General features: G+C 37.4%; 1 pseudogene; it reads right to left on the reverse strand.

Moving 5' to 3' along the window:
• LOC110132145 (alpha-fetoprotein-like) overlaps window positions 1–18,693 on the reverse strand; it is a 46,826-nt pseudogene that overhangs the window by 21,442 nt on the left and 6,691 nt on the right.

The following is an 18,693-nucleotide window of genomic DNA, read 5'->3' on the forward strand; positions in this document are numbered from 1 at the left end:
TTTCATGTCAACTGCACAACAGGAGCCGCTGCCTGCAAACAGTATGATTTCTGGCTTGAAATAGGGAAAGTGTCCAGGCCTGCTTGCTGAAAATGTTCAACCTTCCCTCACCCTAACAGGCTATGCTTTCATGCTACCTGCTACCAGGTCAAGCAAACTTAAAAGAGAAAATTGCACAGAGAATGTTTCATAAAACACAGAATTTATAAGGCAGTAACTCACACTGAGAGTTGCTGCTGTGTAATGATGTGACCTTTGGTTTAGAAGGAAATCATAGTTTTTGTGTAATGCTTGAAATCAGAACATGCATAATTATCTAATAAAAGCATGGTACTACTAACAGCACTGGACTTTTCTCTATTTGTAATCACACCACAAATATGAGAAATAGGTTTTTTTTAAAAAGGAATTTACCCCATGGCTATAGCATTCCAGAGGGTTTTCTAATTTACAGCATGTTCCCAGTAAATTTTGATATACTGCATCCACTCTTAAAATGACTGGAGCTGCCGACTCTGGATGTCTTCTTGCGTATTCATAAAGAAACCTGTTTCCACATGAAGCAAATTAGAGAGTAAACAGTAAGTTTCTGAAGTCATATTTTTCTTTCAAAAGCCATCTATTCAATTTATCCAATGTTTTAACTGACTTTAAGGTATTTGAAAATCTTGGGTGACTGGCAGGGAGGTTTTTCTGGCTATGTTTTGAGATAAGGAAACCAAATCAATAAAATTACATGATTTTTCCAAAGTCACACAACAGTGAGTGGCAGACTCAAACTTGAACCTAAAATATTCTGATAAACTTCAGTTCTTGGCTCAGGGTCTCTCCTTACTGTTGCTAGAAATTCATTTCAAGTGTGTAGATGAGAACATTTTTCCTAATGACCTTTGAGGCTAGACTTTATAAATATTACACTTTTTATAAGTATTAAATCACCATCTTCCCCTTGTTCATAATCTATACATTCTTCTGGGTTACAAGAAAGAGAAATTTTGACTCTAGAATACTCCTAAAGGAATCATAGAATTGCAGGAGGGATTTTTGAAGTGCCTTAAGGAGGGACCTTATCTAACTGCCTCAGTTTACAGTTGGAACATAAAAGCCTGGGGAAGTTAAAAGGCTTGAACTGCATTTCAAAGCAGATGCATGACTAAATTAGACTGGAACTCAGGTGTCCCAACTCACAGACTAACGTGATTTCCACTAAGTTGTGCCTATCCACTTTTTCAGAACCAAATGCAAGTCTAGGGAAAGTGATTTCAGATAGTGACATTTACTTTTATAAGCCAATGTCAAATGTAATTGCAGAAATATCGCTAAAGTCACTCAACAGAAAACTTTGAAGAAAACTCAAATTTTTATGCTTTGTTAGAATTTAGTCGCTCCAAATAATACTTTACACAGTGACTTTGGAAATATTTCAATGACAAAGTAATACTATCTTAATATTTCATCTTGAAATCAGTTTGCTTTATGACCCAAATAAATAGTACTTCTGCATGGGCACTAGAGATGTTAGTATTCCATTTCTTTAATCTTGAAATTCTATGCAATAGCTTTGATAGTAGGTATTAAAATAATCAGAAGAGCTGGCCATACTAATCTGAGGCCCTTACTTAAACATGACTCTAAGTCTCTCAGAGCAAAGCTTGCACACGCTTGACACTCACTTCATTTTTAAAATTTCCTATATTGGTTGTCAACATTTAGAACTCAAGAGACCTTCAACTCCCCTCCAAAAAGTTGATCCAACCACCCAAAGCCTACATTCCCACATGGCCACAAGTAGCTAGAGCCAAATAGTAGCTGCCACCTTGGACTACACAGATCATATCCTCTTGACCATTTAACCACTGACTGATATCATTGACTAGCCTCTGCCATCATTCAAGATTGCAACTTCTACCAAAGAATCCATAAATACAATATCCCTTTATTAAGGTTTTACAAAAAGCCTTATTATTTTTGTAGAAAGAAATCTTGCTTGTCAGTGAATTGTTTGCATACAGACTGATCTGTAAACCTGCGAAGGGGCGGGGATGAGAGACCAGGTTTGTCCTCATTTTCCGAGTTGATAATGCATTCTCCTCGGAATGGTTCTGGCAGTTCACAGCATGGAGAGAATTTGCTAGATAGAATAGCCTGTTTAGAGCAGATGTAGTTCATAAGCTGACTCTATAAAACAGAAAGGGAAGCAGTTATTCTTGATGACTTCATTCTGAACATATTTATTTTTATTGAGAAAAGCAGAGAAAAACTTGGCCTCATATTGCTTTTCTCTTGCAAACTGAAAGATCAGAAAGGCCAGTTATACTGACTCTTTCTAATAAGAAAGCTTCCCTACCTGACCTTACTCAAGTGTCATAGTTCTCAAAGAACTTAAAGGAAGATGGACTATATTACTGTTTTCAAGTTTAGCCCAACAAAATACAAATAGAGAGTTTTATCACTTGCTATTGTTATTGTTTTAGGATCCCAGGTGAGAAAACATTTTGTCTCTGTCATTTTCTATATACATTACCATGATATTACTATTACACTTACATATTTACTTGTATGTTAAAAGTAGAAGTGAAAGTGTGAGTCGCTCAGCTGTGCCCAACTCTTTGCCATCCCATGGACTGTAGGCCACCAGGCTCCGCTGTGCATGGAATTCTCCAGTCAAGAATACTGGAGAGGGGTAGACATTCCCTTCTCCAGGGAATCTTCCTGATGGCAAGATACACAGAAGAACTATACAAAAAAGATCTTCATGACCCAGATAACCATGATGGTGTTATCACTCACCTAGAGTCAGACATCCTGGAATGAGAAGTCAAGTGGGCCTTAGGAAGCATCACTATGCACAAAGCTAGTGGATGTGATGGAATTCCAGTTGAGCTATTTCAGATCCTAAAAGATGATGTTATGAAAGTGCTGCACTCAATATGCCAACAAATCTGGAAAACTGAGCAGTGGCCACAGGCCTGGATAAGGTCAGTGTTCATTCCAATCGCAAAGAAAGGCAATGCCAAAGAATGCTCAAAATACTGCACAATTATACTCATATCACATGTTAGCAAAGTAATGCTCAAAATTCTCCAAGCCAGGCTTCAACAGTACATGAACTGTGAACTTCCAGATGTTCAAGCTGGATTTAAAAAAGGCAGAGGAACCAGAGATCAAATTGCCAACATCTGTGGGATCATCAAAAAAGCAAGAGAGCTCCAGAAAAACATCTACTTTGCCCTATTGACTATGCCAAAACCTTTGACTGTGTGGATCACAACAAACTGTGGAAAATTCTTCAAGAGATGGGAATACCAGACCACCTGACCTGCCTCCTGAGAAATCTGTATGCAGGTCAAGAAACAACAGTTAGAACTGGACATGGAACAACAGACTGGTTCCAAATAGAGAAAGGAGTACATCAAGGCTGTATATTGTCACCCTGCTTATTTAACTTATATGCAGAGGACATCATTTGAAATGCTGGGCTTGCCGGGAGACATGTCCATAACCTCAGATATGTAGTTAACACCATCCTTGTGGCAGAAAGCAAAGAAGAACAAAGAGTCTCTTGATGAAAGTGAAAGAGAAGAGTGAAAAAACTGGCTTAAAACTCAACATTCAGAAAACTAAGATTGTGGCATTTAGTCCATCACTTCTTAGCAAATAGATGGGGAAACAATGGAAACAGTGACAGACTTTATTTTGGGGGGCTCCAAATCACTGCAGATGGTGACTGCAGCCATGAAATTAGAAGATGCTTGCTCATTGGAAGAAAAGCTATGACCAACCTAGATGGCATATTAAAAAACAGAGACATTACTTTACTAACAAAGGTCCATCTAGTCAAGGCTATGGTTTTTCCAGTAATCGTGTATGGATTTGAGAGTTGGACTATAAAGAAAGCTGAGCACCGATGAACTGATGCTTTTGAACTGTGGTGTTGGAGAAGACTCTTGAGAGTCCCTTGGACTGCAAGGAGATCCAACCAGTCTATCCTAAAGGAAATCAGTCCTGAATATTTATTGGAAGGACTGATGTTGGAGCTGAAATACATTGGCCACCTAATGTGAAGAACCAAGTCATTGGAAAAGACCCTGATGCTGGGAAAGATTGAAGGCGGGAGGAGAAGGAGATGACAGAGGATGAGATGGTTGGATGGAATCACCGACACGGTGAACATGAGTTTGAGTAGGCTCCAGGGGTTGGTGATGGACAGGGAGGCCTGGCATGCTGCAGTCCATGGGGTCACAAAGAACGGACACAACTAAGTGACTGAACTGAACTGAACACACACACACACACACACAAATTAGTACATTTATATATGAACAAACTAATCTCTACACTTAAGGAACTCACAGGTCTAGTTGGAGAGTTTAAATAATTAAATAACAAAATAATGCATTATAAAATAAATTGTTAGAGAAATATATATATTATAATTTGGATGAGAAAAGAGAGATTGCAATCCCACTGGATAAGATCAGAGTAAAGATTTTGAATGATTTCAGTCTTGAATGACAAATATAAGTTAGTTGGAAACAAATGGAGAGAAAAAGGCATACTAGAATTGTCCATGTTGGTCTATAAAGAGTCTTAGAGGGTGACAACCATGACATACTTGGGAAATGATATATAGGATATTTCGAACTTACTGGGAATCTTTGGTTGAGATGAAGATTAAGGGATCAGGAGAGAAGGAGAATGTGCCAAAAGTCTAGATCTGAGAGTGGTTAAGTGGAAGCTGCATTATGGAGTCAGGTTGAGATCAATAGGGAGAATTTCTACATTAATTAGGAGATAAGTCTGCCCCCAGTGGCTTACTAGGATCAAATCTGTTTCAATAAAGTCCTGTTGAAACGGGAGGCATCAGGCCTGCAGGCAGTAGTTCTGGCAACAAGGCTGGCAAAGGCTCTGACATCATCCACCTGTAGATTCTAACATTGCCTTCAGGTTGGGAGTGTTTTGGCCAGGAGATTTTATAGGCCAGGCCGAGAAATGGCACTGAAAAAGATGCACTGGTAAAGCCCCTGATGCTGTGAAAGAGTGAAGGCAAAAGAAGAAGGGGGCAGCAGAGGATGAGATAGTTAGATGGCATCACTGATTCAACAGACATCAACAGACTCAACAGACTCCAGGAGCTGATGAAGGACAGAGGAGCCTGCCATGCTGCAGTCCATGAGGTTGCTAAGAGTTGGACACGACTTAGCGACTGAAAATCAGCAACAAAAGAAATGATTTAAATCACTTCTGATCAAGCTCCACCTATTTGTAAGACTGGAGTCATCTTTCCAAGAACACTATCTTGGAAAAGAATAATAAATTAAATGGTCCTTTTGCAAAACTGATTAATTAAAGGAGAAAATATATATACATGAGGGATAAGGAGGTATAGTTACATAATCAATGTTTTTAGTTATCCATTAATAATAATGTCAGGCAGAACTCTATTTCTAAATGAGAAAATACTAGTAAAGGAGAAGTTTTAAAGGAAAAACATATATTTCAAGCCCTGACAAAAATAAGGATAGTTGAGTCTCATTATTCACAGTAGTTATAAACACTGAATTCGTGAATATTGAGTCATCAACCCTAGAGGAAATAGAGGATAAAGTTTCTACAAGTCTCTGGCCACATGTTCGTCAGCAAATCAAAAGATAACCCTTGTTTTGTGTATGTTTCTGTTTAAAAACTCCTTATTTAATATATACAGTAGTCCCCCCACCCCTGTTTACTGCAGGGGAGACATTCCAAGATCCCCTAGTGGATGCCTGAAACTGCAGATAGTACCAAAGCTTGTATATTTTTTCCTGTACATGCATACATATGATAAAGTTTAACTTATAAATTAGACACAGTGAGAGATTAACAAAAGTAACATAATAAAATTGTAGCAATATAATGTAATAAAAGTTATGTGAATATGGTCTTTTTCTCAAAATACCTAATTGTGCAATTTTAATGCCTTTTCCATCTTAACTAACTAGCACTTATCATGCACTGTAGCCAAAAGTTTGGCAGTTTGAGGTGTGACAAAACTAATACGAATTTATTTTTCCTTCCTCACAATTTCATAGATAAAAGATTTGTTCTTACCATAGATCTCGGTGACCTCAGCGTATGATTTTTTTCTTTCCCTATTAAGGAGAACTTTCACCTTTCCACCTAAAGGATGCACTTTACAGCTTCTGTTTGACCAGCATCATTACGCTTATGCACTGAGATCAGTGTGTGACTTGAACCCAAGCACCATGATCCCAGGGCAGCCAATCTGGTGACCTGTATGACTAAGTGACTAATCCACAGGAAACGCTAGACAAAGAGATGATTCACCTCCCAGACGAGATGGAACAAGATGGCACAAGATTTCATCTTGCTGATCAGAATGGTGCCCAATTTAAATCTTAGGAATTGCTTATTTCTGGATTTTTCTGTTTACTATTTTCAGATGGACGTTGACTGTCATTAACTGAAACCTTAGGAAGCAAAGCAGGAAATAAGAGGGACTCTTGAGTATTAACGATTTATTCACATTGAACTCACAGCCACTAACACTGTTACTCAGGCATGAACAAAGCTTATCTAAAATATACAGTCTTTCTTCAAGGCACAACACAGCTTCTTGTGCTTAGAAACTCTGGGCAATTCTTCAGTGTTATATGCAGGGCCATTTTAAACAGCTAAATCATCAACAAAAAAGGCAGAAATGCAAAAAACATGGCATTAAATGAACATTTTTTTTTACAGCACAAGAGCTACAATGGGAAAACAAGGACCATCGCCTTGTTCTTCTGCAGTTGAAACCATGTGCATCAGACAACTTAAATTTCCACTGCTTTGAACATGCGCAAGTTTCTGGAAATGACCACAGAGTGCTGTGAGTGTTGATTTCGGGGTTACAAAAAATTTTGGCCTGTAGGTGAATTCACAAGGACAGAATTCATGAATAATGAAGATTAGCTGAGAAAACATTTAAATAAGTCATAACAAAAGAAATGAAGAAGCTGTCACACCAGGTTATATCTCCATCCCTGTTCCAGTTTCACAGACAAACCCTCACAAAATAGATAGGTTACAGTAGTATTTGTTTCAGAGAATTCGAAAGGAAAATAATTCTAATCCATTTCTTAGAAGTGAGCATAACCGGATACCAAAACCTGATAAAGCATGTGCCAAAAAAGACAGTTCCAGATCCAGTTCACAGCTAAACATAAATGCAAAAATTCAACGTATGTATGTATAATATACATAGAGAAAGGCAGAGAGAGAGAGAAAGGCTAGAAATAGAGTAAAATGAGATTGACTTGAGCAATGTAAAGATGGGCAAAAATTAGTAAATCTTTTAAGATAATTCACCAATGGATAAGTCAAACAATATAAAGCAAATGATCATCTTTAGGAGATAAAAGAATATTTACTAATGTTCAGAATCCACCCTAATTAAAACAAAGCAAAATGACCTCTAAAAAAGGATGAAAAATTACGGAATGCCAGAAGTACCCATAGTTATTTTATATTGGTTAGAATACTAGCCAATACTATTAAATAACTGGAGATTGTTCTAGCATGTGGTTTCAGTGGTTTAGTCACTAAGTCATATCTGACTCTTATGACCCCATTAACTGTAGCCCACCAGGCTCCTCGGTCCATGGGATTTCCCAGGCAAGAATACTAGAGTGGGAGAAGGAACCCATTTCCTTCTCCAGGGGATCTTTCTGACCCAGGAATTGAACCCAGGTCTCCTGCATTGCAGGCAGATTCTTTACTGATGGAGCTAGAGGGAATCCCATGTCTGTCATAATATAGACTATAACGGAAGCTGTCCTAGAGTTACCAATTTGGAATAGGTATTGTTTATGTGTTAAAAGACTTAAGCAAATTTATCTTGTTTTAACAACAATGGATAGGCTTCAAAGTTCCCTGTAATTTCCCCCCAAATTCACATAATCTTCATGCAGACAGAAGTCTGAGAGCCTGTCCTGAAGAGCCAGCAGGACTTCTAAGGGTGCAGGACAGTATTCCTTCCAGTATCAGTTGAGATTCTTGCCATACAGAAACTAGTCCAAGGAACAACTCCACATTGCCTATCTCCAGGACGGAATTCACAGTGGCAGCCACGCCTTCACAACTGGTCAAGATGAACATGGCACTAACCTCAGCAAGCAATGGCCAACTGCAATAGCAGCCAAGGAAAAGCTATGGCCTTACCCCAACTCTCTGTTCTGACAAAGTAAATATTTGAGGACTTAGAATTCTAGGGATTTTACTGAGTGTTCTATTCAATGATTTTTCTGTTTTAACACAAGTTGTTACCCACATCCCTTAATTTGTTTTGTGCCTGCGTGCTCAGTCAATTCAGTTGAGTCAGACTCTCTGCGACCCCATTGACTATAGCCCACCAGGCTCCTCTGTCCATGGAATTATCCAATCAAGAATACTGGAGTGGGTTGCCATGCCCTCCTCCAGAGGATTTCTCTCTGAAATCATGTCTTACTTTGCTTCTGCTTTATTTTTTAATTGTGATGAAAACTATTAGTTTTCAAACTTGCAGAATGAACATGACTTGTATATGATTGTAATTTACTGAACTGTTATTGGGTTTTTAACAGCTACAATATTTTCCTTCTCTGGGGTTTTGAGACTTTACATTTACACCTAGGGCAGATAAATTCTATGCTGCCCATGCCGCAGTCCTTGCCCCTTGTTACCATCTCTTTGTTTTGGTGGTTTCTTCTTCCCTCCAGGCTGATATGGCCTCAGGGTATAGTCTGCAATTATAAGACTTGCTAGAGATTCAAAGATATATGAAATACAATTACAATATAGGAGGAAATTAGCAGTCAACTCTAAAAATTTAAGAGTAAAATAATAAAATAAAGTAAGACAGGTTGAGGAAGGAGGGAAAGGGAAGAAGGGAGGATGGGGGAGGGAGGGAAAGAAAGAAAGAAAAAAAATGTTGCATGAGGAGATAAAGAGAGGCAACTTCATTCTACTGGTAATATTAAGAAGTAATAATTACTCTTTTAGATTAATTATATACCATATTTATTATATTATATTATATTTATAAATATGTATTATGTTTATTTAAGAAATACAAATATTTAAAAAGTTGAGATGAGTTTTAAGAAAAGAGAAAATCTTACCCTGCCAAGTACACACACTACTGCATTTCCTTTACAACAGATCTGATGCAAATTTTTAATATCGGCGGCCAGCTTGGTAATTTCAGAAAAATTAGCTTTAGGTTGCTTTTTAGTCAACAGAACCAATTCCCTGGGGAGAGAAAAGTGCATTTTTAAATTTTTTGATTCAATTCTTTCTAAAATTAGTTCTAGTTCAATGAGTAATCAAAGGAATAGAAGTACATTTGCAAATGTAGGATAAAGATAGTTGCATATTACGTTTTCTATTTCTTCAGTGATAGAACCAAGAGCCATCCAAAAATCTAAGTCACAAAATGAAAATTATTCAGTTCATAATCATGTAAGTACGGTCATTGTCATTATTCATATTATTGCTTAAAGAAGTTGAGTTGCTTGGACAAGTACTTTGGGAATTTATCTGCCCTATTTCCAAATAAAATTCTTTTCCATAAAGACATTAATTATAAAAGGATTGGTTCTCCCTTGCCCCTCTATGTTGACAACTGAACAACATCCCTGAAACTTTTTTGTTCTGTTGTTCTTTAGTCACTAAGCTACGTCCAAGTTTTTTGTGACCCAGGGACTGTAGACTGCCAGGCTCCTCTGTCCATGGGATTTCCACGTAAGAATACTGGAGTGGATTGCCATTCCTTCATGACCCAGAGATCGAGCCTCGTCCCCTGCTTGGCGGTAGGATTCTTTACCACTGAACCATGAAAAATAGGCTCGCCTTATAAGAAGAACTGAGCTTCCAGGCAATGCAATATTGTCCTTAAATGGGTAAGAAGGTGATATAAGGAAGATGCATGTATTCAGGGGTAAACAGAAACAAAATCTGGACCAAGAAGGAGACACATTGAGTGACATCAAATTCTCCTCCCACCCCACACTCCTCTATCCCCACCCCAAAAACACCACTCAATTTTTGTTTTTTTGTGACATTAAAGCCAAAATCTGTCTTATCTTCCAAGGGAAAAATACCTTTTGTCCTCCAGCCTTAACCATACAGAACAACTAAGGGTATGAATCTGAATATAGAGAATCTTTTGTACACTGGAGAAGAGCCTTAAAAATTTGAGCTGCTGGAAGGTATTAGGACAGGAAACAGTGAGTGGAGATGAGGACTGTGCAATGTGAAGCATAGCCCAGGGTGCCCTGCTGAATAGCCGAGTAGCACCCCTGTAGAGATAGGAACCAGGTTCGTGCTGAGAGACATTAGTGAACAGAGATAGATGATTTTTCAATGAGTTCAATCAGAGGGTGATCCAAAGCAGCAAAGTCCACAAATCTAAGTAGGTAACTTACATGGCTATTGCTACTTTGTGGTTGAATTTAATCCCAATTTCACATAAATGGTGATGCCTCAAAGATATTTCTCTAACGTACTTTCTGGTGGGTTCCAGCTGTAATTAGAAAAATGACTCATCAAAGAACTATGGTAATAATTGAAAAAGTTCACCTCATGGTTAGTAAAGAAGAGAAAAAAATCATGTATCTTCTCAAAATTAAAAAGTCTTTATTGTCTTACCTCTGAGACCAAAGGTAAAAGCATAATGTTGGTGAAGGTTCTGTTTTTTTGTTGTTGTTTTTTGGGTTTGTCTGTTTTTTACAAAATAGCATTCACTTCTCCAGAGAGCGTTTGTCCCTTAACTTAGACATTTGATGTATAAATGAGAACAAGACAGTGAACAAACAAGAACCCAGAGAGCCAATGGAATAAATTTCAATAATGTCTTACAGTTGTATTTTTTTTTCCATTTATTTTTATTAGCTGGAGGCTAATTACTTTACATCATTACAGTAGTTTTTGTCATACATTGAAATGAATTAGCCATGGATTTACATGTATTCCCCATCCCTGTCTCCCCTCCCACCTCCCTCTCCACCCGATCCCTCTGAGTCTTCCCAGTGCACCAGGCCCGAGCGCTTACAGTTGTATTTTGATTTTATTCAAGTTACTAGCCCTGTCATCTTGAACATGTCTTTAAATGCTTGTCTATAATATATACTCTAGCTTTGCAGTATAAATTAATGGAGCCCCCCAAAATCTTCATATTCTTTAACTCAGAATTTTGACTTCTGAAACTCTATTCCAAATAAATGTCTCTGAATAAATAAAAATATAATTATTCAAAAAGAAGAATATGTATGCCTTGCTATGGTAGCAAAATTTTGGACATAAAATGTCTCAAAAGAATAGAGATGCCTAAGTGAATAATGGCACATTGTTTTCGAAAAGATGTACACTTTTAATGTAAAGCACATATGTTTAAGTCTCTGTTCAAAACAGTATATTCAATTTGGTCACAACAATGTACAAAATAAAACCTGTGAATGAAAAAAAATGAATAAAAGTAAATATACCAAAATTAGTATCTCTGTGTGGTGATAATATAACTAACATTTTAAAATTTCAGAATAGCTCTATATATTGACTTAAAACATTATATTGACCATATATTAATTTTACTTTGGGTAACAATATCTTACAATGCTTTTTAAAGAACAAATTAAAAAATATATACAGAGGCAATATTCAAATCATAAATCTGGTCCTATGATAATATTTACATTTATAATTAATTACAAATATAATTATTATTTTGTTCTTATTTTGTTGTGTTGCACTTATTTGAAACCAAATACAAATAAGATTATTCTCTTCTTCACAAGAGAGTCTGTGAAGGCTTAACTCATAAAGCACATTCTGTGATCACTGACACCACTTTCACATGATTGACTATGCAGTCTTCTCTGGGTAAGGATTAAGAACTCCTGGGAACAGACATTCTGGAGGCAATAAGACTGTAACCATCACAGAGTGAGGGAGATGAGAAAAGAACTAATTCAAAAGCACCGGCTTATGCTTAACATAGAGGGACACATAGCTGGACCTAGAGATTATTGTACAAAGTGAAGTCAGACAGAGAAAGACAAATATATGACATTGCTTATATGTGTAATCTGAATTAGTGGTACAAATGAACTCATTTATAAAACAGAAATATAGAGTCACAGGTATAGAAAACAAACTTGTGGCTACCATCAAGGAAAGTAGAAGGGAGGGATATATTTATTGGGAGATTGGGACTGATATATACACACTACTATATATAAACTAGATAACTAGTAAGGACCTAGTGTATAACAGGGAACTCTACTCAATACCGTGAAAAGACTTTTATGGGGGTAGAATCTAAAAGAGAGTGGGTCTATGTGTATGCATAACTAATTAACTTTGTTATATAGCAGAAAGTAACATAACATTATAAATCAACTATACACCAATAAAAAATTTTTAAATTATAAGGGCATATTATACATCAAGGAAAAATTTCCTCTGGAAAGGGTTAAAATTAATAAAACTTTGCAACAAATTAGCTGAAAAAAACTAACAGTCATGAAAAAGTTCATTCTTCCAAATGCCTGGTAATGAAACATAAGTCTACACAATCACTTGTTTTTGTTGTTTTTAACAATATGAAACTAAAAGGAGAAAAAAAAAAATAACTGTCCTGCTTAGGGATTCAGAATTTGCTTCTGAAGGAACTGGAGCTAACTAGGGGAAGAATGGAAGAGAGGTAAGAAATATACATGTGTGTGTATGTGTGTGTGTGTGTGTGTGTAGCTTTAACGATAACTATGATTATTGCATGCTTAGTGTATGCCAGAGACTCTTTAGACACATTATTTAATTTCTTACACAAGGTAGAAGATGAGGAGCTCAATAGGAGAAACATAATTAAAGGAATAGAGAAATAGGGATTGAGAAGAATATGAGAGAAATTCTCACTGAAGAGATCAAAGAAAACAGCAAGAAAATGGTGGTACTGCGTTTAGCCTGGAGGAATTCATCAAAATGATTATCAAACTACTATTCATTTCAGTGTAACCTTCAGAAAATCCATCTGGTGTGCCTTCTAAAGACAGTTATTTTATGTTGGTATCCAGAACCTTTAATGAGCATACATTAAAAAGTACTTTTATCATGGAACTAATCACTGATTTACATCTATTCAATGAAGGAGAAAAGGCCATATGGTTAAAATTAAATGTGTGGCTAATGGTATTTTCCAGGGTTAGCTACAATAAAGTCTTCTATCTCATGTTTTCTTACAGTGAGCTTTTGTTACAGTGTATTTACTTTCCCCTTCAAAGGTTTGTGGTATTTCAGCCAACAGAGTATAACAAAGGTAACTTTTGAAGCTTGGTCATAAAAGGCCGTAGGACCTCTGCGTTATCCATAAGAATACTCATTCTTGAGACTGTGGCCATATGTCAGCAGTCCAGCTGCCCTCGGGCTGCCACGCTGTGAGGAAACCCAAACCAGCCAAGTCAGTGAGAACATATGGAGAGGACCTAAGGTAATATGAGAAGAAAGAGGTGTTGAACCAGCCCCTAGGTGCTTCAGCCCTTCAGAGCCCCAGATTCAACCATTGTCTGACTGCACCACATGAAAAATCAGGATCCAGAACCATCCAGATAAACCCTGCCTGAATTCCTGACCCACTGAAACCATAAGAAATAATAAAATAATTGTTATTGTTTTTGAGTCACTAAATTTTGGGGTGTTTTGCTATGCAGAAATAATAATTGAAGTATTAAATATGTATTATGAAGTGATATTTGTGCTGGATCTTGCTTCTCAGATTTTGAGGACTATATGAATGGCCTGAGTATCTTGTTAAAATGATGTCTTATTCAGCAGGTCTGGAGAAGATCTTCATTCTGCATCTCTAACAAGCTGCAAGGTAATACATATGCTGCCAGTCCACAGTCCACACTTAGCATAACAAGATCCTAAATAACAACTGACATATAAATAGTTTACCTTTGTCTGGAAGCATTCAGTCTTATTTTCTTCTCGGCAACATGACTGAACAGCTGTTTCATAGCAAACAGACATGGTTAAAATAGTGGGTCCATACAAGAATGGATGCTTCCTAGAAGTTTCATAAATGTACCTATAATTTGACAAATACAAAGTCATAATAATGGAATTATTATGGAATGATATAATTCGGAATTCAAGAACATGTTCTGACACTGTTTCTTAATAACTTATGATTCATTTAGTTTTATTGACCTGAAACTTCTAGAATTTCATGGTAACAGAAATGGGATACCATTACACTTAAATGTTTCAAAGGTTCACAAGAGACAGGTCATTGTGAGGTTAGACAGTGCCCAAGAAGTAATCCACTGTATCTTCTGGGCCAGTGAGAAAAGGAAATCACTAATTAAAAGTGTTCATTTTTATATAAGTAGTGAAAGTAGAAAGTTCAATAGTCTAAACTGATTGTAAATGGAAGATAGTACAGCTAGTAAAGGCGAATTAAATTTAGAAGTTATTGGTGGATGAAGAGGAATCTTTTTTTTTTTCATTTATTTATATTAGTTGGAGGCTAATTACTTTACAATATTGTAGTGATTTTGCCATACATTTATAATAGCCAGGACATGGAAGCAACCTAGATGCCCATCAGCAGATGAATAGATAAGAATGCTGTGGTACATATACACAATGGAATATTACTTGCCCATTAAAAAGGAATCTTTCAAGATCACCTGTAAGTTCTTTCTAGACTATGAAAGTTTATGCCATTGTCCTCCAAGATGTGTCACTCAATATTTGGGTTTATGACTAAATCTGAGTATTAATTTGCTTCTCAAATTCATTCTTTTCTATTTTTTTACACTTTTTAGGTCACATTTTGTAGAATGTGGGATCTTAGTTCCCCAACAGGATCTAACCAATGCCCACTGCATTGGGAGTTCAGAGTCTTAATCACCACGTGGTGCTTGGATGCTTGCTAAGCCACTTCAGTCATGTTCGACTCTGCATCCCTGTGGACTATAGCCCGCCAGGCTCCTCTGTCCATGGGATTCTCCAGGCAAGAACACTGGAGTGGGTTGTCATGCCCTTCTCCAGGGAATCTTCCTGACCCAGGAACAGCACCCATGTCTCTTATATCTCCTCCATTGGCAGTCAGGTTCTTTACCTCTAGCACCACCTGGAAACCCCAGACCACCAGGGAAGTCCCTCTCAAATTCATTCTCTACACTCACTATGGAGCCTGGGCACCAGACCTGTCTTCTGCTTATCATCATATCTCCTCACACTATTCCACAAAACTTGCTCAAATTACTTACTCCCCATCCCTCCTCCCATACACAAATACCCAATGAAGGTTGACATCGCAGACAAAAACTGGCTTAAGGCTCAAACAAATCCATTTTCTCTTATAATCACAGGAAAGTTTCTTTTCAAGCCTCCCTTGCAGTTAGGTGGGAACATGTAACTGAGTTCTAATCAATGAAATATGAATAAACATGCCATATACCACTTCTAGGCTTGGCTGTTAATTACTTTGCGCATTTCTCTGTTCTCTTTCCTTTTCAAAGTAACTTTGAAGCACATGCTCCAGGTGGTATAGCTCCAGTATATAAGCATCTTTCATTTCTGAGTTACTTCTTACAGGAAAGTTGTCAGGAGCTGAGCTGAGCTGAGCTGGAGAAGGCTGAGAGGCCAAGTGTCAGAGCAGCTAATGAAGACAAAAGCCAAAATGAAAGTGTAGTCAGGCTTCAATTATCTTCAGGGATAGTATAATCAAAGGGGCTTCCCAGGTGGCTCAGTGATAAAGAGTCTGCCTACACTGTAGGGGATGTGGGTTTGATTGCTGGGTCAGGAAGATCCCCGAGAGAGAGGAATGGCTACCCACTCCAATATTCTTGTCTGGGAAATCCCATGGACAGAGGAGCCTGGTGAGGTTCAGCCCATGGAGTCACAAGAGAGTCATTCTCAACTTAGCAACTAAACAACAACTTAAGCGAAAAAAGAGAAAATGAGGTCCTCCCCTCAACTTTCACCCCAGACTCAACCTGCTTACTCTTGAAAGTTTAATCAACAGGCTTGTTTCATTTCAGCAAGGTTTCTTAAGCCTAACTTGTAGGGGGGGAAAAAAAGCAGAATTCATATTATTAAGATATAATTGCCACCCAAGAAAAGGCAAAATTCTTGGCCAATAGGAAATCTCAATGGAGTCGTTCAGTATCTTTGCTCTCTATTGGGTACTAAGCTAAACTAAGACTTCATTTTTGTGCTGCAGTAGCTTAGTTCCTCTCAAGAATTTTCAGTACAAGCCAATCTAATTTCAAACCTCCAAAGGCAAAGTTGAACTTCATATGAGGAAAAAACTTCCTAATCATCAGAGCCATTTAAAAATATAATAGAAAGTCCTATTGTAAAGTAACACAGAGTCACACTTGGTTGGAAGTTGGGTAGTAAAGTAAGATATACAATAAAATTTTACCATGATCAAAACTGTTTTTGAAAACTCCTTAGATAATCCAAATGTACAAGAAAGTATACATGTATGATATACTATCTTTTGATAAGACCAAAATAGCTGACTTTTCCTCCAGCTTTGATATAAGTTACTGTTTCTTTGGTTGAGAATTAAATAAAGTTGTTGGCTTATAGTATGAAGCAAGTAATCAGAAAATTATTTTCCCCTGAATATGTATAGCTGTATGCACTTAAGTTAAATTAAAATATAAAATTACTCCACAATACTGACTTTGGAGAAGGAAATGGCAACTCACTCCAGTAGTCTTGCCTGGAAAATCCCATGGACAGAGGAACCTACAGGGCTACAGTCCATGGTGTCTCAAAGAGCCAGACACAACTTACTGACTAAACAGTAACTGATTTCATTGTAAATGTTCAAGAAGAGATTAGATCCACTACCTGAGTGTTAGTTAGGTTTTATAATCTCTAAATGTTCAACCCAAACCTGATTTTATAACTCTCACCTAGAATGGCTAGTAAATAGGTAGCCAAGCTCATATTTTATTTTCATTCGGTTGCTCCTCATGTCAGACAAGTTAGAACCTGCCCAACCCGCTGTCCCTTAGTCTTTTCACCCTCAGTGACTGGGCCACTTAAGTTCTTCTTGAAGGCTCAGTAACTCCTGGGAGGTTTCTGGATGGTTGAACTAAAGGTGTTTACATTGTTCAGCATCAAGTCGCCAGGTCTGTTCATTCACTTCTGGTGTACAGTTTAATGTCTAAAATCTGAAATTATGAATGATAGAGTCAGCACCATGCTTCTTGCCCTATATCCAGCACTCAGATCCTTCCCTTATTCCTGGTATCTGTCTGTCTTGACCAAATGACCAGAACTGCATTCCTTGAGCACTGAAGCTTTGTACTTCTGTCGTTTTTGTCTCTCTTGGTGTTGGTTTCCTGCCTCTTTACCCAAGCTACTTGCTAAAGATAGATGTCTGTGCTAACTAAGAAAACAAAATATGAGCACACCTACCCATGGGCTATAATGCTATCCACTGCAGGCAGGAATTATTGAATCAGAGTTCTTGAGTAGAAAAATGATCTCTGTCCAATCTACTGTTATTATTTATTCCTAGGTTCCCAATGACAGATTCTAGGCCTGTCAGATATCCCTCCTGTTATACCTTGGTGAACCTCCCAAGTACTGGCCTCTTGCCTAAGCTGTTACCTGCGCTCTATTCCCAATACTCTGCCTATTATGCTTTGCCTACTAGATTGTAGCTTTCAGCATCATTTGCTACTGGTCTGATCAATCTAACCTTTAAGGATATGGGTCTTTACAGATCCTAGTCATTTTTAGCGTTTCATGACACAGACATTTTCATATCCTCCAGGGTTTGCTAAGACCATGTTGTCATTCTGAAGGAAAAAAATAAATTGTAGATCAAATTTTTACTTTGTTTTTATATAATAAAGCATTGTGTACTTAGAGGCTTTATCTCAAAATCTGTCTTCAAAATTAGAAAATACTCTTTTTCAAAGACCTGGCAAGGAAAAGTGACTTACCCGTCTTTCACTGGCACTTGATTCTCTTTGCCCATCTCACAGATCTGCTCAGGATTTGAAATCTGGAATATTTTAGTGTAATCTGTATCATCCTTTTCGTGTAATAGGAAGCACTTATGTCTTGCTGTCTTATTTATGTTGCAACAGTCAGAAAATACACCTTTGTCAGCCATTCCTTGGTTACTGCAAATATGCTCTAGGAAGATAGCCATCTGTAGAAGGAAACAATAACATGAGGGAAGGCACGATGATCCACATTCCTAACCATAGAAAAGTTCAAGAATTACAAAGAAAAGGCAACTGAATGTATAATCTTACACTCCATATCCAGTAGTCCTTGGACATAGCTCTTTTGAGCAAAAGTCTTTTAAAAGATTGTTAAGTCTCATGTGCTAGACATTGGCCAAATAGAATATATCATTCTCTCCCTACTTATATAAGTGTTTCATTTTCATACAGCTGAGAGGTATTAAAATAAACATAAGTCAAAATGGCCAGGGCCTAAAGAAATCAAGGTATTTTTAATAAGTATTATCCACCAAGAAATATGTGATGGCTTGCTTCCCTTGTTTCATGATGGCTTTTAGTTGGTTTCCATGGGGACTTATTTTAAAAATTGAGCTCTGAGGCAATGTGTGTTCAGTGTCAAATATTCTAACAGAATTGTAATGATTCAGTTTTCAAATGCCTTTGGATG

Source organism: Odocoileus virginianus, chromosome 29 (genome assembly GCF_023699985.2).
Source record: "Odocoileus virginianus isolate 20LAN1187 ecotype Illinois chromosome 29, Ovbor_1.2, whole genome shotgun sequence".
NCBI lineage: Eukaryota > Metazoa > Chordata > Mammalia > Artiodactyla > Cervidae > Odocoileus > Odocoileus virginianus.